At 43.3% G+C, this 19,929-nt stretch overlaps 1 protein-coding gene and 2 long non-coding RNA genes across 5 annotated transcripts in view; 2 read left to right on the top strand and 1 right to left on the bottom strand.

The window, feature by feature from the left end:
• Window positions 1-19,929, top strand: part of camkmt (calmodulin-lysine N-methyltransferase) — a 796,752-nt gene that overhangs the window by 550,781 nt on the left and 226,042 nt on the right. The window lies entirely within an intron of this gene.
• LOC103279989 (uncharacterized) overlaps window positions 1-19,929 on the bottom strand; it is a 45,098-nt gene that overhangs the window by 14,449 nt on the left and 10,720 nt on the right. For all 3 annotated transcript variants that reach the window (XR_010003151.1, XR_010003150.1, XR_010003149.1), the window contains exon 2: window positions 13,015-13,087. This is a non-coding gene — a long non-coding RNA (uncharacterized LOC103279989). The remainder of the gene's footprint in view (window positions 1-13,014; window positions 13,088-19,929) is intronic.
• LOC134296418 (uncharacterized) lies at window positions 3,667-7,188 on the top strand. Its single transcript, XR_010003153.1, has 2 exons — window positions 3,667-3,813; window positions 6,853-7,188. It is a non-coding gene; the product is annotated as an uncharacterized LOC134296418 (long non-coding RNA).

The raw sequence follows: 19,929 nt of genomic DNA, 5'->3' as shown, positions 1-19,929 counted from the left end.
ATACTATGCTAGCAAAATAATGTATTTTTTGTAACTCTCCTATTTATATTGTAAGCTCGACGGTAATGTGTTTTATCTGTGTAATGTAATTGTGTTGTATCCCGCCCTCAGCTTTATTGCTGTTATCTGTTTACAGGGCTGCTTTCAGTTTTCCGGGCTGTATGGCCATGTTCCAGAAGCATTCTCTGCAGACGTTTTCCCCACATCTATGCCAGGCATCCTCAAAGGTTGTGAGGTCTGTTGGAAACTAGGCAAGTGGGGTTTATAAATCTGTGGAATGTTCAAGGTGGGGGAAAGAACTCTTGTCTGCCTGAGGCAAGTGTGAATGTTGCAATTGGCCAGCTTGATTAGCATTGAATAGCCTGACAGCTTCAAAGCCTGGCTGCTTCCTGCCTGGGGGAATCCTTTGATGTCAGGTGTTAGCGGAGCCCGAATTGTTTCTTGTCTGGAATTCTCCTGTCTTCTGATTGTTGTTTTTAATTTACTGACCTGATTTTAGGGTTTTTAAAATACTGGTAGCCAGAATTGGTTCATTTTCATTATTTCCTCCTTTCTGTTGAAATTGTCCACATGCTTATGGATTTCACTGGCTTCTCTGTGTAATCTGACACGTGGTTGTCAGAGTGGTCCAGCATTTCTGTGTTCTCAAATAATATGCTGTGTCCAGGTTGATTCATCAAGTGCTCTGCTATGGATGGCTTCTCTGGTTTAGTTCCTTGTTCCTTGATTCCTGTGTAGACTTGTCCACAGCTGCATGGTATGGCAGACTCCTTCAGAGGTGAAAGAATCCCTCTGGTCCTTTGCTGAACGTAGCATTTGTTGGATTTTCTTAGTGTGTCTGTAGATGGTTTTTAGGTTGTGTTTCTTCATCAGCTTACAGACTTAGAGTTCTTTCTCCCAACATCGACCTTCCAGAAATATATATAATTGTCAGTTTCCAACAGACCGCACAACCTCTGAGGATGCCTGCCATAAACGTGGGAGAAACGTCAGGAGAGAATGCTTCTAGAACATGGCAATATAGCCTGGAAAATTCACAACACATCTCCTATTTATATTCTAATCTCGACGGTAATGTGTTTTATCTGGGTAATTTAACTGTGTTGTATCCCGCCTTTAGCTTCATTATTATTGTTGTTACTTGTTTACGCTTTTAAATTCCCTGCCAGCACAAGAGGCAAAGAGCTAAGTCTTAAGCACATCTACTTGCTAGGAAGCCCCGACTGATTTATATTAAAATTGGCACAGTCCTGCCTTACACTTAAATCCCGTTGCTTTCAACAGGAATGTTGAGGAAGAGACTTTAAAATAAACTTTCCAGTCAAAGTCGGTGGGAATTTGAGCCTTGTTTATTCCCATCGAGGAGCCTTCGACAACACATTAACTCCATAGACTTTCACGGGTTTTATATCCCGAAGTGAGGCTATTTAGGATGGCAGTCTGAAAAGGACCTGGATTCTGCCTCTTGATATTGCTACACAAGTATCCAGATGTTTGCACTGGGATGAGTTCTAGATCTGAATCTTCGGGTCAAATGCAATGAGATTATATTATTTATTGAATCAAATCATGTCTTGTATATATCTGTGTGTCTTCAGGTGGGACTGCTTTCGAGTAAGAGTCCGATTCGCGTTGGATATAGTAGGCACAATTCATCTGCAGGCACAATTCACGGGCATTTTACATGTACTTGCACGAAAGCCCCAGAGAGTTCAGTGTGCATAGAACATTGAGCCCGGGCTGTGGCGCAGGCGGGAGAGCAAGCCAGCTACAATTAACTGCAATGAATCACTCTGACCAGGAGGTCTTGAGTTCGCGGCCGCTCGGAGCCTATGTTTGTTTGTCTTTGTTCTATGTTAAAAGGCATTGAATGTTTGCCTATATGTGTAATGTGATCCGCCCTGAGTCCCCTTCGGGGTGAGAAGGACGAAATATAAATGCTGTAAATAAATAAATAAATAAACTGTAGAGTGCGTTTACACTGTAAAAGTTATGCAATTTGAGCCACTTTAACTGCAATCCTGGGAGTATTTTGTACAAAAAGCCAAGGACCTTGTAAAACTCCAACTCCCAGGATTATTTAACATTGAGCCATGGCACTAAAAGTGGGGTCAATTTCAAACTATTAATTCTACAACGGGCTCGCATTTTGTCTTTGTATGAGATAGTATTTGGGAAAGCGAACTTTGAAGTCTCCACACCCCAAAATTGCAAACCCAGGGCTTCATAAGGTGCAGCCACTGCAGTTCAAGTGGGATCAAACTGCGACGAGACCAGCCACACTGCAGAATTATAGCAGTTTGACACCACTTCAGCTGCCATAGCTGCATCCTATGGAATCTTAGGGTTTGTACTTTGTTAGGAGCACCAGAGAAGGGTAATCACAGAGAAGGGTAATCCTCTCCCCAAATTACTAATCCTAATATTTTGGAAAATAACTGCACCCACTCTCTGGGGGCATGTCCTTTTGGAAATAAATGGCAATGTTGAAAAGGAAAAATGGTGTCATATCAATTTGGCAAATGTGAATCTCCATGAACAAAAGGTGGAGACCACCTTTTAGAAACCACTAGGCAAGAAAAGCATGACCTTTTTAGAAGTCAACTCTTTAAACAAGTGATATTCACAAGCATTCATGTAATGGCACACAGGTAACTCAGCTGTTAAACTGAAGAACCATGTCTTTGGACTGCCAAGGACAAAGACATGCCACTAAAAATGTATATTTGGTTAGCAGGGGACGGTTGTTTCTTTGAAATTGAAATTGCAGTTGCCCTTGTAATTGCCCAAAAGATATACACTCCCTTGAAACCTCTTAGTTTAAAATGTGCAGTCAGAGATAAAAACAAGTAAACAAGAAAAGTAGTATATCTTGTTTACTCATAAACATCTTGTATTAATTCGCCATGCAGGCACATTCCTTATTAAAGTTCAGTTACAGACAGGATGGAGCTTCTCTCTGTGTTGAGTACACAGGGTATCATTTTTAATCAATAGTCCATAATCTTTAAGTATAGTTGAACTCACTGAAGTTCATAAACATACATGCATCCACCTCCACTGAGGTCTGGACACAACTGAACACAAAATGGAGTCCTGAGTCTGAACATGCTCAGTATAATCACATATCTATAATCCCTTCCACACCAAATCAACAAATCAACATACACATAGAATACAGATTAGCAAATATATATATCAACAAACCAATATGAGAGGCTTGGGAGGTTGCCATTTCCAACATAGAATCCCATAGCATTGAGCCATGGCAGTTAATGCAGCGTCAATTTGCTATAATTCTGTTGTGTGACTACAGCCTACAGCAGTTGGCACCACTTTAATTGCCATGGCCGAATACTAATGAATTCTGGGAGCTGTAGTTTTACAAAGTCTTTACCCTTCTCTGCCGAAGAGTTCTAGTAGTGCCTCATCAAACTACAACTCCCAGGATTGCATAGCAGTTAAGGTGGTATCAAGCTGCATTAATTCTATAGTGAAGATGCAGTCTCTGTCTGTTTTCAATTGCAAAGCCAGCTAAACCCGTGGATTGGGGGATTTGTAATGCAGAAAAATAATTTCCCCGAGGTCTATGAACTGACACACCTGTCCTGTATGAAACTTCTTTCTTCAAGCCCCTGATGCTTCCACTTTGATGGAGAGTCATTTCCCCTCCCCAAGCCTTCCTTCCTCTTCCTTATTGATCGCTTTCTTTCCAAACAAGGCTAAAGAGACGAGAATCGTATTGGACAGACGCTGCTCATTCGTGAATAACAGGTTCAGTGCCTAGGCGGGCTCTCGCCATTATCCTGTAAGGTAATATTGAGTAGCAATAGCTGTCTAAATAGCAAAATCTTTGGAAAGGGGGAGAAATGAGAGCTCCCATTCCCTCCAACTGACCTTCAGAAAGGTTACTCTGGAAAGGAGGCCAGATCAAAGGTAGGGGAGGGAGGGAGGGAGGAGGGGAGGGAGGGAGGGGGGGAGGGGCCACTGGGAGGCGGGACTTCCTCGCAGGCGACACTCCCCAATTGAGTTCAAACAGAGTTTGGTTGTATCTACACTGCAGACCTAATGCGGTAGGACACCACTTTAATTGCCATGGCTCAATGCTATGGGATCATGGGAACTGGAGTTGTACAATGTGTTTAGCTCTGTCTGTCAAAGTGCTGGTACATCCCAGGATCCCATAGCATTGGGCCATGGCAATTAAACTGTTATTAAAGTCCACTAATGCTATAGGAGTGATACACCCTTACTTTCCTATGAACCTTCTTAGACACCCATATAGTCCAACATTCAAACTACTACACTACATCAGCTCAAGATGATGATGATGATGATGATGATTTGTGTGTTGTTCCCCCCACCCCAAAAAAGTCTACACACTTGACAGGAAGAAAAAAATCGAATTGTAGGGAAGTGCAGTTAAATTACAAATATGATTTGCAACTCTGTACTTTGACAATACATTACTGTGCAGGAGTGATTATTTGAACTCCTTGCATAAAATTGTAATTTGTCGGAATTCATAACTCTATTTAAACCATTATTATGACATTTATTCTTCAACAGAAATGTATTGAATTATATTTGAAATAATCATCATAGCTTCTATTTCCTATTAAAGGATGTGTGTTTAACTAGATGATAGACAGAAAAGGACACCCTATATATAATGATCTATTTTGGCAAGGCTGTTATGGCTTTTTCAAACCAACTGTTGGGCAAATAGCCAAATTCCGATATCTTGCATGCTTGTGTCACTCGGCTGGTTGGTTTTAGGATGGAATTGTTCTCTTCTGTGACTGTAATCTCTTCTATTATATCCACAAATCCAAGCAGGGATACTATATCAGTGGAATATCAGCTGAAATTGACCCTCAATCCATCTGAGTGACATATTGCCAGATAGAGAGATCCAGTTTGAAGCAGGGAGAAGCTATATGATGTTGTGAATTGGACTAGGGTGCCTCACCAATAGGATACAAATTCCTGATCATCCATGGAAACGTTCACAGCCTTAGAGGAAGGCAACAGCAAACCTGTTTTGAGAAAATCTGGCTAAGAAAACTATGATTGTTGGAAAGAGCAACCTCCCAAGCCTCTCACTATTTATTTGTTAATGTATATATTTACTAACTTGTATTCTATGTGTAAGTTGATTTGCCAGTGTGACTGTACCTCTTTGGTGTGGGAGGAACTATAGACATGTAATTGTACTGAGCATGTTCAGACTCAGGACTCCATTTTGTATTCAGTATGTGCTTGGTCTTCAATGAAAGCAGGTGTATGTGTCCAGTCCTCAGTGAAGGTGAATGTAGGCATGTTGCTCTTTGGACTTCAATATAGAAATATGCTTATTGACTTCAGTGAGTACAAGTATACTTAAAGACCATGAACTATAGATTAAGAATGATACCCTGTGTACTCAACACAGAGAAGCTACATCCTATCTATAACTAAACTTCAATAAGAAATGTGCCTGTATGGTGAACTAAACAAGATATATTATTTTTCAAATAAGACTTTTTTTTATATCTCTGAGTGCATACTTTAAACTAAAAAGTTGTTAAAGGGAGTGTATATGTTTTGGGCAACTACAACTGCAAGTACAATTTAAAGAAACAACCATCCTCTGCTAGCCAAATATATTTTGTAGTGGCATATCTTTGTCTTTGGCAGTTCAAAGACATGGTTCTTCAGTTTAACCTGTTTGCCATTACAGGAATGCTTGTGAATATCACTTGTTCAAAGAGTTGACTTCTAACAAGGTCATGCTTTTCTTGACTAGTGGTTTTCAAAGAGTGGTCTCCGCATATTCATGGACATTCACATTTGTCAAATGGATATGTGCCCAGAGACGGGGTACAGTTATTTTTCAATAATATACAGTTAGTGATCATAATTCTGCACAGTTGAACCTTCACTCTAGCTTTGTGGCAGATGCCACAATCAGATGCCTTCACTTTGTGGCAGATGCCTAAGGCCATGTTAACCTCACAAAATTCAATCACCCATTCCCATGCTTTTTTGATCCTAGGCCAGATTGTCCTAGCAGTGCTTGATTCTGCTCTGTTTCCTAGGTATTCATTCCAATTGCCTGTGATTATCAACATGCTGTGTTTTGGAGTGTAGTTGTTAATTTCCTCTTGGACACCTGTGCATAATCTTTTTTATATTTTCCCCATTTGCTTCTGAAGTAGGAACATTAACTTAGATCACAGGCTTTTCCTGAAGTCTTACTGATATTATTCTGTCAGAGTTTGCACTGCATCCCCTTGACTGCTTTTGCTACATCTCTCCTCTTTGTTATTGCCACCCTGTTTCTTCTTTGATTGTGATGCAAGACAGTTTATGCATTTAAAAGATTACAGATTAAAGATTATTAAAAGCCAGTATTAATAACACATAAAACTATGACTGGCATTAAAAGGTACACTCTGAAAAGATGTTTAAAACATTAAACTCCAGTTCAATACACAAACTGCCATGTTTGGATAAAGCTGTGTCTGTAGGCATTACGAAAGCTGTTGTAGTGACCTGAAAGAAGATACCAGATTATAGTAGTGGGGCTGTCCTCAGTGGCCTTCAGAAATATGTGTGGGTTTTTTTTGTTTGCTTATGATTTGCTTTTCCCTGAGCAAAGAGAGAGCATACCTCGTGAAGTAGGAGAGCTATTCAGATCTAGCAGAATTCAGTTCAACTGAGTTCAATAAAGCTCACTCCCAGAAGATTCAGGATGAAATGCTTTGAAAACCCTGACTAATAAAATGAACTCCTGGATTGCGCTGGATATGAATAAATAGTTAATCCAAAAGAATCTAATTAAATTAGTTTTGTTTTCGAATTTTATAGGTGTCATCTCAAAGACAACCATCTTGAACAATGAGCATGGACATCAGAGAAATGCAGCTGCTTCTGCCACTTCCAAACTGGCAATGAAATGGAGACTCTGCTCCAAATGTCAGTCAAGGCAAGACAATGGTTTCCCACCTCTGCTCTTGGCTCTTGCGTGACAACCAGGCTTGGGAAGAAGTTGCTAAGGAAGGGCGTAACCCATTCAGAAAGGAAATGTCCTAACTTAGCTGCCATCCAAAGAAAGAAAACATCACCAGAGGAACAACAGCATCAAGACTTTCATCTGGATGGATTTAGTAATTACTCTTAATAAACTACAGAGCCCTTCCCTGACTAGCATGTGATTATGGCAGTTTACTCCTTCCCCACATAGAAGACAGACTTGCTATTCAGCATCACTGTTTGGAAAAGTTACTTTTTTCTGAACTACAACCACTGGGATCCCCCAGTTTGTGTGACCTTGGTAGATAAGGGATTCTAGAATTTATAATCCAACTTCTGGACAATGATAGGCTTTGCAATATAAAGGAGTGCCCAGTTTTCTAGAAGCTCAGATGCTACACCTCTTTCTGTTTTCTCATTATCAAAATTCTGATTGGTCTTCTGCTATGCATTTTGTAATCTGTAAATCTGTGCAGGATGAAGACCTGTCTTGCATTTAGCATTTTTCCTGTTTTCCCAGGATCCTTGTCAAACTCTTTTCTCACTTCATCCTCACAAAAACCTTTGAGGTAGGCCAGGCTGAGAGAAAGTGACCAGTTTAAGGTCACCCAGTGAGTTCCATGGAGGAAGGACAGCAGTAGATGCTCAAATCTCCCAAATCTTAATCCAGTATCTAACTATTGAAAAGCAGAGGCTCTCATTCATAAATGTCCCTCTTCTTTGTCTCACTACCCCAGCCCTGCTGTAATTTGCCTGCTTACCAGTTTCACAGTCTGATCTCTGTCACGCTATAGTTGTTAGGCAGAAAACAACCTGAACTAAGGTCTAGGGAATTCTGAGGTTTAAATGCCTATTATCTATCTATCTATCTATCTATCTATCTATCTATCTATCTATCTATCTATCTATCTATCTATCTATATCATACATACATACATACATACATACATACATACATACATACATACATACATACGAGGAATTGGCCAAAGGTCTGCCATCAGTAGTCAAATTGTTCAGGAAAAAAAATAGTCCTACTCCCATCTGCTCCTGTTTCTAGAACTGAGATTCAGGGGAAATCTGTCTGGGGGATTCTGGGAGATGAAGTCCAAAAGGTAACTTTTCCAAGCTCCTTTGCTAAGCTATTATGGCTCAGGAATTTTAACAGAGCCCTGCTCCATGAATGTGGCTAATCTCTCTTTAAAGCTAATTTAAGCCAGTGGCCACATCCTTGCAACAGCGAATTCCATATCTATGAATCATTATCCATTGTGTAAAGAAGAACTTTTGAAGTTCTTGTCCCTGGGGGATCTGCTTCCAAAAACTACTAGAATTTCCCCATATTTAAGTGATTTGTGAATCCGGAGGCTAAAGTAATTGTGACTGGCATGACTCCAGAAAAGAGAATTTAATATCTGAAACACAAAGCCTTCACACTCCCTTCTCCCCCACAATATCGTTGTGGGACACCTTTGAGATTAATTGGTTTGATCAGAGGAAGACGTATTGTTAGTCCAAGGAACTAAGTTCCACTTAGCTCCAGCTTTAACCAATTTCAGTAAAACATGTCAAGGTCAGTATTGAGCTGGTCACTGAAGTCTACAAGAGGTGTGTGTAAATTTAAGAGGGAAAACACCTTGATGGGACCTATAGGAAGAAGCCCCTAGGAACTTAAACCTGGGGTGGGGGATCATGTCGCCCTTAACCTCCAACTCCAATAGCTCTTTGCCAAGATGGTCAGTGGTAGTGGATGACTGGTGTTGTAATGGTGAGGGGGCGAGATGTTCCCCATCTTTGCCCTGAACGCCCAGGTTTGGAAGGAAAGGAAGCTGAAATGTTGTTTCTCTCTTTCTCTGAAAGTCCCTATCCTGTTAGCTATCTTCAGAGTCAACCCCCAAACCCTCTGCTTATCCCCCGCCCCAGTATCTCCCCGGCATCAGCTGGAAATATAGAGCGCTTTAGAATCGCTGCTTTCATCTATTAAAAAGCACTCAATTGTATGCTGGCTTCTCTGGTTATCGATTTCTGATATCTTGTCTTGTGTGATACCAAAAATAATACTGTACTGACTTCTCTGTGTACAAAAATCGACACAGCTATACTTCCCAAATCCAATTTTACATTTACTTAAGTAGGTACCTGTAAAGATATGCCACACACACAATTGGGAGATACATTTATCTATATAGATAGAAGCATTAGGCTGGGTGTGCATATGTGCAAAGAACCTGTCCAATACGTGTATGCAAACATGATCATAATAACATCATCTAGGATGCATTTATTCCAGGCATGGGCAAACTTTGGCCCTCCAGGTGTTTTGGACTTCAAGTCCCACAATTCCTAACAGCTGGTAGGCTGTTAGGAATTGTGGGAGTTGAAGTCCAAAACACCCGGAGGATTGAAATTTGCCCATGCCTCATCTACTTTTGCAATTCAACCCCAATTTAACTACCATGACTCAATGCTATGGAATCCTGGGGTTTGCAGTTTTCTGAAGCACCAGCACTCTTTAGCAGACAGAGCTAAAGACATTGTAAAACTACAACTCTCATTATTCCCATTATTCCATAGCATGGTGGTTCAAGGTGCACCCCAATACCCTTTTATATGTCCCTGTTTAGCTAGCAATAAACCCCATTGGACTCAGAATATTATACCTAAATATTATATCTAAAGCAGAATAAGAGGAAGGAGGCCTGAAACTTGGGGGAAGAAACATCAACCATTTGATATATGCAGATGACATCATACTACTAGCAGAAAATAACAAGGACTTGAAAGGATTCCTGAAGAAAGTCAAGGAAAGGGGTGCAAAGCAGCCGGGGGGGCCCCCATCGAAGTTATCCAGGGGGAGGGGAGATACAGGAAATGGAGGCATAATTTAATTCGGCCTAGGGTGAGAAATAGAGTTCTTGTAGATTTGACATAGTAAATTTGGATGCCCAGATCGGAATCTGAAGGTGGTGGTGCTGAATGCCAGGTCTGTCAACGGTAAAGTTGCAATCATCCAGGACCTCATCCTGGAGGAGCAGGCAGACCTGGCGTGCATAGTGGAGACCTGGTTGGATGAGGCTGGGGGGGGTTAATGTTACCCAGCTTTGTCCACCAGGGTATACTGTACAGCACCAACCAAGATCTGGAGGGAGGGGAGGAGTGGTTGCAGTGGTCTAAAAGGAGTCCATCCCCCTGACCAGGTGCCCCATCCCACAGTCTACCTTGTTTGAGTGCGCTCATCTGAGGGTAGGGGGCTGGGACAGTTTAGGGATTCTGCTAGTGTACCGACCACCCAGCTGCACTACAGTCTCCCTACCTGAGTTAGTTGGGGTGGTCTCGGGCCTGGCTTTGGAGTCCCAACGGCTTATTGTGCTGGGGGACTTCAATGTCCATGCCAAAGCCACCCCCTCTGGCGCGGCTCAGATTTTCATGACCACCATGGCAACCGTGGGGCTGTCCCAATTAGTATCGGGCCCTACCCACAGAGCGGGGCACACACTTGACTTGGTTTTCTGTCAGGGATGGGAGGAAGGTGGTGGTGTGGAGGAGCTTACCATCACTCCGTTGCCATGAACTGTCCATTACCTGATCAGGTTTAGACTTACTGCGCCCCCCCCCCCCAAACCTCCGCAGGGGTGGAGAACTGATTAAGATGGTCCGCCCCAGGAGGCTTATAGATCCAGAGGGATTCCTGATGGCTCTTGGGGAGTTTCCCGCCACCTCGGCTGGTGACCCTGTCGGTGCTCTGGTCGCCCTCTGGAACAAAGAGGTGGCTAGGGCAATAGACACGATCGCTCTGGAACATCCCCTCTCGAGTACCCGAGCTAAACCATCTCCTTGGTTCACTGAGGAGCTGGCAGCGATGAAGTGAAAGAAGAAGGGACTAGAGGGCGTGTGGCGTTCGGAGCTGAGTGAGCCAAACCGAACACGGCTGTGTTCCCACCTTAGGGCATATGCCACAGCAATAGATGCTGCAAAGCTAATATTGCGTCCGCAAAGAACCATCCAGCAGAGCTGTTATGAGTTGTCAGAGGTTTGTTATATCCCGCCCCTCAAGACGGGATCCCTCAGCAGCCTGCTGTGAAGCATTTGCTCGGTTCTTTGCGGACAAAGTCGCTCTGATCCGTTCCGGCTTTGACACCATATTAACGGCAGTTTCTGAGGATGTAGCACAAGCACATGCTTGTCCTATTTTGATGGATTCTTTTCCATTGGTTCAGCCTGAGGATATGGACAAGGTGCTTGGAGAGGTGAGGGCTACCACATGCATCTTAGACCCCTGCCCATCCTGGCTGGCGAGAGAAGCCAGAGGGGGATTGGCCGAGTGGGTGAAGGTGGTGGTGAATGCCTCCCTTTGGGAAGGCATATTTCCAGCGAGCCTTAAATTGGCTGTAATCAAACCGCTGTTGAAAAAGCCATCACTGGACCCCACTCAATTGGATAACTATCGGCCTATTTCCAATCTCGCCTTTCTGGGCAAGGTCGTGGAACATGTGGTGGCCGCACAACTCCAGGCATTCTTGGATGATACTGATTTTCTATATCCGGTGCAGTCTGGCTTCAGGCCAGGGCATGGTACTGAGACAGCCTTGGCCGCCTTAGTCAATGATCTACGCCAGGAACTGGACAGGTGGAGTGTGTCCCTGCTGGTTCTGCTGGACCTCTCAGCTGTCTTCGATACCGTCGATCATGGTATCCTTCTGGGACGCCTTGCCAGGATGGGGCTCGGAGGTACTGTTCTGCAGTGGCTCCGGTCCTTCCTGGAGGGTTGTTCCCAGATGGTGTCACTGGGGGACACTTGCTCGGCCCCACAACCATTGATTTGTGGGGTCCCGCAGGGTTCAGTACTGTCCCCTGTGTTGTTCAACATATACATGAAGCCGCTGGGAGAGATCATCTGGTGTACGGGGTGTGGTGTCATCTGTACGTAGATGATGTCCAGCTCTGTCACTCCTTTCCACCTGTCACTAAGGAGGCTGTTCAGGTCCTGAACCGGTGTCTGGCCGCTGTGTCAGACTGGATGAGGGCGAATGAATTGAAACTGAATCCAGACAAGACAGAGGTCCTCCTGGTCAGTCGTAGGGCCGAACAGGGAATAGGGTTACAGCCTGTGTTGGATGGGGTCACACTCCCCCTGAAGACTCATCACTGAGCCTGGAACCCCAGGTCTCGGTGGTGGCCAGGGGAGCCTTCGCACAACTCAGACTTGTGCGCCAGCTGCGCACTTTCCTTGGGAAGTCTGACTTGGCCATGGTGGTCCACACTTTGGTAACATCCCGTTTGGATTACTGCAACACTCTCTATGTGGGGTTGCCTTTGAAGATGGCCCGGAAGCTTCAACTAGTACAACGAGCAGCAGCCAGATTAATAACTGGGGCGGCATACAGCGCGCGTATCACCCCCCTACTAAGCCAGCTCCACTGGGTGCCAATATGCTACCGAGCCCAATTCAAAGTGCTGGTTTTGACCTATAAAGCCCTAAACAATCTACTTGTCTGAACATATCTCCTCCTATGAGCCAGGAAGATCCCTAAGGTCATCTGGTGAGGCCCTGCTCTCGGTCCCGCCTGCCTCACAAGCACGTCTGGGGGGAACGAGGGACAGGGCCCTCTTAGTCATGGCCTCTAGGCTGTGGAACACCCTCCCCAGAGATATACGGCAAGCCCCAACCCTTCTGAGTTTTAGAAAAGCCCTGAAAACATGGCTACGGCCACAGTACGAGGATATTGGATGAACATTTTATATTTTTATATTGTTTTAAGTGTTGTAATTGGATTTTATTCATTGCTTTGTTTTAACTATGTGTAGGCATCGAAGTTTTGCCAATTGTGTACACCGCCCTGAGTCCCTTCAGGTGAGAAGGGTGCAATATAAATGTTGTAAATAAATAAATAATAAATTTTACAATAGAACATCCAGAATATAGAAATAATGACCACAGATACTTGACTTTAAAGTAAATGAAGAAGACACTGAAACATAGTTTAAGCTTTTCCCTACCTTGGCTCCTTCATGAATCGGAATGGAGAGTGCAGTTAAGAAATCAGAAGAAGATCAAGACTTGGAAGGGGAGCTGTGAAGAAACAAGACAAGATCCTGAAGAGTAAAGATATATTAATAAAAAACTAACATTAGGATTGTCCATGGATTTGATGGTAGGGTTGTTGTATGTCTTTCGGGTTGTGTGGCCATGTTCCAGAAGTATTCTCTCCTGACGTTTTGCCCACATATATGGCAGGCATCCTCAGAGGTTGTGAGGTATGGTATCCATAATGCTTCTGGTGTTGTGGTAACCTCTGAACGGTTAGACTCAATTTAACCCTCTCTGGGGGAGATTCCACCAAAATGCAGCAGAGTAGCCAAAGCAAAAGCTTTCAAAGGCAACAGTTACTTACACAGGCGAGCAAAAAGAAGCCTTTCAGCTTAGGATGGCAATCCATTGCAGAGTCTCAGTAAAAGTTCAAAAAGTATTTATTCAGGTAAAAAGAACTCCATTGTAGATAGAAAGGCTTGGGAGCTGTCTAGTCTACTCTAGACTGGTTTCTAAGGAGAAAATAAGAAAGGAAAAATAACAAACATCTAAATAGTTGTCAGGAGAGACGGCAAGATGCTGCTTGTTAGCTAGAAGAACAAAAGGAGAAGAGAGAACCAAAATGGTTCCAACCTCATGGTCCAGTTTATTGGGGCCATAAAAGACATTCTGACCAATGAAAAGTTAGTGTCCCTGGAGATTCACACTTCTACTAACTTCAAAGTAAGGGATGTGACGTAAACAGGATAGAGTGAAACACAGTAAAGCCTATCTAGGCATGCTTTGGAAACGGGAAAGGATTCCCTCAATCTAACTCTATCATCTATCTGACTACATTTAGACTTGAGTAGTCCAGGGTGATTCCCAACATCTGGAACATGGCCATACAGCCCGTAAAACTCACAGCAACCCTCCATAATTATGCTATTACTTTATCTCCTCTGCCATTGCAATAGCTAAAGCTTCGAAGTTGTGTGAGTAATATAATGTGGAGGAGGTGGGGGCGACATCAAGGCATTACCTCACATTAGAATCCTGGATCTTTAAACGACTTTTATTTCAGTCCTGAACCTCCTAGACTTGTACTAACTTATAAACTTCAGCAGAGCATTTAGGGATAGATGTTAAGCATTGTCAGAAGGGGCAAACTTACCAAGAAAAGGTGGACGTGGCGGATAGAAGGGTTTTAGAGGAGAGCAGAGTCCAATTTTTCACTCTCTGCAACTGCAAGAAATTTGGAGAGTGAAGGGAAGTTTCATGTGGGGCAGGAAATAATCTTTATTTGGGAGGCAATTTACTCTCTTTTCACGTAGTTGAACTTCTACCCTTCATCCGCACCGAAATGAATGCACTGGTTGCATCCAACGTGCAAGGAAACAGGCATTGTTTCTGGTTTACATAACTTTTTATCTCGGAATAGCCCCATGAAGCTCAGGAAAAGAAGCTTGTCATTCTGCCTCTCCATAAATTCCCTTAGACGGTTACATCCGTCTTTGAGGGTAGAATGAAGGCAGTTTGATGTCATATGAACTGCTATGGCTCAATACTATGGAATTCTGGGATTTGTAGTTTGGTGAAGCACCAGCACTCTTCCACAGAGAAAGCGAACTGCCTTGTAAAGCCATGGCAGTGCAAATGGTGCCAAACTGCTTTAATTCGACAATGCAGAATGCTCCCTTTGTACTCCAGTTCGGTGGCTGCCTAAGCATACTGCATACAATTTAAAGTTCTTGTATCCTGTGGGCTTCAACTTAGGGCGACCCTATCAGCGAGAGTCCTCCCGGTCTCCCTCTCATCAGCAAAACTATTCAGGTCTAGCAGACTCAGAGCCATGGCTTCTCTGACTGGATCTATCCATCTAGAATGCCACCTCCCTCGTTTCCTTCTACCTTACCAAGCATTCTTGTCTCCTCTAGTGAGTCAAGTCTTCTCTTGATATTTTCAAGGTACGACAGTATTAGTTTAGTCATTCTGCGTTGTGGAGAGTGTTCAGGCTTGATTTCTTTTATTTATATTTATTTTGCTAGGATCCATTGATATGATTTCTCTGTTTAGCAGTCCACAGGATCCGTAGAACTCTCCTTCAGCACCATCTTTCAAATGAGTTTCCTTTCTATCAGCTTTCTTCACTGTTCGGCTTTTGCAACCATAGTAACATTTAGAAATATATGGCGGGCGGACAATTCCAACTTTTGTATCTCGACAACTTCGGCATAGGCTTGTTTGGAATAAAGAGGATAACTTGTTGCATTACTTTTGACTGTCAATAAAAGTAATTTTTTTTAAAGACACTTCAGGGTCTCGTGTGGTTCTTTCATAGTTGCCCACCCTAGTCTTGGGGAATATCTACACTGTAGAATAAAAACAGTTTGACCCCATTGGGTTGCTGTGAGTATTCCGGGCTTTATGGCCATGTTCCAGAAGCATTCTCTCGCCCACATCCATGGCAGGCATCCTCAGAGGTTGTGATGTCTGTTGGAAACTAGGCAAGTGGGGTTTATATATTTGTGGAATGTCGAGGGTGGGAAAAGGAACTCTTGTCGACTTGAAGAAAATGTGAATGTTGCAATTGGCCACCTTGGTTAACATTGAATGGCCTTGCAGCTTCAAAGTCTGGCTGCTTCCTGCCTGGGGGGATCCTTTGTTGGAAAGTGTTAGCTGGCCCTGATTGTTTCATGTCTAGAATTCCTTCGTTTTCTGAATGATATTCTTTATTTATTGTCTTGAATTTAGAGTTTTTTAATACTGGCAGCCAGGTTTTGTTCATTTTCATCGTTTCCTCCTTTCTGTATCAGAAAAGAGGGAACCATGAAACAACATTCAGAAAACAGGGGAAATCCAGACAAGAAACATTCAGGGCCAGCTAACACCTCCTAACAATGGATTCCCCCAGGCAGGAAGCAGCCAGGCTTTGAATCTGCAAGGCCATTAAATGCTAATGAAGATGATTAATTGCAACATTCATATTTGCCTCAAGTAGACAAGAGTTCTTTCTCCCACTTGGATATTCCACAGATATATAAACCTCACTTGCCTAGTTTCCAACAGACCTCACAACCTCTGAGGATGCCTGCCATAGACGTGGGCGAAAAGTCAGGAGAGAATGCTTCTGGAACATGGCCAGACAGCTCGGAAAACTCACAGCAACCCATTGATTCCGGCCATGAAAGCCTTCGACAACAGTTTGACCCCCACATTAACTGCCATTGTTTGTCTTTCATTTCTCATAATTTCTGGCATCACTAATATCTCATTTGTGAAGAAATTAGCCTCATAGATTCTCGGTATCTTCATTTATATCTTAATTAAAGGATGGTTTTTTTTTTTGAAGGAGTGGGAGCCAAAGAAAGCTTTTCGTCACTTCCGATACAAGTTCTACTTATGAACACACAAACGTATGTTGTGGAATGGTTTTCGTCAGTCTTTCTACAGCACTTCTTGAGTTTCCGCAGGTGCACCTAGCTACACTGTAGATTAAATGCAGTTTGGAACCACTTTAATCGCCATGGCTTGATGTTAAAGCATCCCGGGCTCCGTCATTTGGTGTGGAACCAACATTCTCTGGCAGAGAAGACAAAAGACCTTGTAAAATCCCACTCCTACAATCCCATAGAATTGAGCCAGGGCAGTTCAAGTGGTGTCAAACTGCTTTATTAATTCTACAATGTAGATGCACCCCGACTCTTCCCCACCTTATTTTTCATGGGGTGTTTGAGATAAAAGTGGATTAAACGAGTCGCTTCCTTGTGTTTTCGTGTGCTGAACGTATTCGTATGGTGTTCTTTTATGTTTTCATTGCCCAAACTCCCTTCAAATTGCGGGTGATCTTCCTCCTCAATCCTCGCTAGAGATGATAAAGGCAGCTATTTATTCAAGTCTCCACACTTACAAACGAAGACCGAATGTGGAATGCATCAATGAAATCCTTCGGATTCCCGAATACAGACACGAAATAACACAGAAACAATGTTGTAAGTGAAAATCCAAGTCTTTTGAGTGGTTTTACTGCGTTCAGGCTGGATGTATTGCATTATGTGGTCAGGGCAGATCCCTATAATGCAGTTTGAAGTCCCTCACCCTTATTTTCCTCATAAGGGGCTGTATTTTTAATTCTGTTGAACATTATTCTTCTTACTCATTCTCATTACTCCTATGGATCCATGGGAGTGGTAGATCTGCAAGGTCTTTATCCTTCTCTGCCCAAGAGTGCTAAGGCCTCACCAAACTACAACTCCCATGATTCAATAGCATTAAGCCATGGCAGTTCAAGTGAGTGGTCAAACTGCATTCATTCTGCATTGTAGACCTATCCTCTTTCTCTGTTTCTCAGCTGAGCTTCCGAATTGGCTAAGCCGCATTTCACCTTCTGGACACTTCCCAAAATTCTCAAATCAGTAGATATGAAGATCAATGCAGAAGGCGAAGAAGGAACAGGATCTGAGACTGCATTTGAAGATGGCATTTAAGAAGCTATTGAAATCCACAAGCATGTGGACAATTTCAACAGAAAGGAAGAAACCATGAAAATGAACAAAATCTGGCTACCAGTATTTTAAAAAAAACTCTAAAAGCAGGACTGTAAATAAAGAGCAACACTCTGAAAATAGGAGAATTCCAGAAAGGAAACAATCAGGGCTAGCTAGCAACTCCCAACAGAGGGTTCCCCCAGGGAGGAAGCAGCCAGGCTCTGAAGCTGCAAGGCCATTCAATGCTAATCAAGGTGGCACATTGCTTCAAACAGACAAGAGTTTATGTAGTCCAGGGTAGGGGGAAAAAACTCTTGTCTGTTTGAGGCAAGTGTGAATGTTTCAATTAACCACCTTGATTAGCATTAAAAGCCCTTGCAGCTTCAAAGTCTGGCTGATTCCTGCCTTTGTTGGGAGGTGTTAGCTAGCCCAGATCGTTTCATGTTTGGAATTCTCCTGTTTTCAAAATGTTGTTCTTTATTTACTGTCCTGATTTTAGAGTTTTTTAAATACTGGTAGCCAGATTTTGTTCATTTTCATGGTTTCCTCCTTTCTGTTGAAATTGTCCACATTGTCCACAGGCCGGGCTGTGGCGCAGGCTGGTTAGCAGCCAACTGCAACAAATCACTCTGACCAAGAGGTCATGAGTTCGAGGCCAGCCCATGCCTGCGTCTGTCTCTGTTCTATGTTATGGCATTGAATGTTTGCCTTATATGTGTGCAATGTGATCCGCCCTGAGTCCCCTTCAGGGTGAGAAGGGCGGAATATAAATACTGTAAGTAAATAAATAAATGCTTATGGATTTCAATGGCTTATCTATGTAGGGCCAGCTAATCACTTCCCAACAAAGGTAGGAAATAGCCAGGCTGTGAATCTGTAAGGCTAATCAAGCTGGCCAATTGCAACATTCACCCTTCCCGCAAACAGACAAAAGTTCTTTCTGCCACCCTGGACCTTCCGCAGATATATAAACCCCACTTAGTTTCTAACAGACCGCACAACCTCTGAGGATGCCTGCCTTAGATGTGGGCGAAACATCAGGAGATAATGCTTCTGGAACATGGCCATACAGCTCGGAAAACTCACAGCAACCCATGGCTGTAGTTTATCCCTCCCTCCCCCCCCCCCCTCCCCATACAAGGACTCTTGCTGCTTCTCACCCCACAATAGAATATTTATGGTGTTTTGTTTGTTTTCTCTCTGGGTGTAAACCTCAGCACAGGATGGGGTACCAGCACAAGATTGGCTGGATCTACAATCCCATCTAATGCAGTTTGTACTGCATTTTCTGGTCGGTGTAGACCCACATAATGCACCTCAAGGCAAGGGCGAAGAAGCCAACAACTAACGTTTTAATTGGAAGCGCCTTTTGATGCTATTAGGGGATCTGTGTGTTGTGTGAGTTGTGTGTGTTGTACTTGCTGGAAAATGGGAGGGAGGGAGGAGGAGGTAATCAGGCTAATCAAGCCTTTTTGTCCCGGCCAAATTCTCCCTCGGGGTCTTTCCAAACATTTTGTTGGCATCATTTACATCCAGAATGAGGAAGGGGGGTTAATACTAATTGATTTTAAAGAGGCGGTTTTAAAGGGAGGGAGGCGAAGAAATCAGAAGGCAAACAGGACGGGTTGGGGCATCGCCCTGAGTGTAAAAAAAAAATAAAAATGGGAGAGAGGACGCCGCTGTGTCTCCAAGGGGCGCAAAGTTGCCTCGCGGAATGTGGGGGGTTCTCGGATTTAAAGGGCCCGCGTCCTTTTTTTTGCTCACCACCCCCACCCCCAAATTGTAAAACCAAAGTATTGTGCACTGGCAATTAAACTAGTGTCAATTTGAATTCGTTCTATGGTGTAGATGTAAACATAAAAAGCCCTGGCCCCGGTGGGAAGTCCATTCCGCTTCAATGGATCTACAACCAGAAAGAAAGAAAAACCATCTACACTGTGGAATGAATGCAAGGTCTCATAGTGTTGCTGAAGGCTTTCATGGCGGGAATCACTAGGTTGCTGTGAGTTTTCCGGGCGGTTATGGGCATGTTCCAGAAGCATTATCTCCTGACGTTTCACCCACATCTATGGCAGGCATCCTCAGAGGTTGTGAGGTTGGTTGAAACCAGGCAAGTGGGGTTTATATCTCTGTGGAAGGTCCAGGCTGGGAGAAAGAACTCTTGTCTGTTTGAGGCAAGTGTGAATGTTGCAAGTGATTACCTTGATTAGCATGAAATAGCCTTACAGCTTCAAAGCTTGGCTGCTTCCTGCCTGGGGGAATCCTTTGTTGGGAGGTGATAATTTCTTGTCTGGAATTCCCCTGTGTTCAAGTGTTTTACTGTCCTGATTTTAGGGTTTTAAATATCGGTAGCCAGATTTTCTTCATTTTCATGGTTTCCTCCTTCTGTTGCAATTGTCCACATGCATGTATTTAGAA

This window comes from Anolis carolinensis, chromosome 1 (genome assembly GCF_035594765.1).
Source record: "Anolis carolinensis isolate JA03-04 chromosome 1, rAnoCar3.1.pri, whole genome shotgun sequence".
In the NCBI taxonomy this organism is placed as follows: domain Eukaryota; kingdom Metazoa; phylum Chordata; class Lepidosauria; order Squamata; family Dactyloidae; genus Anolis; species Anolis carolinensis.
This window is presented reverse-complemented; position numbering and strand designations above follow the sequence as displayed.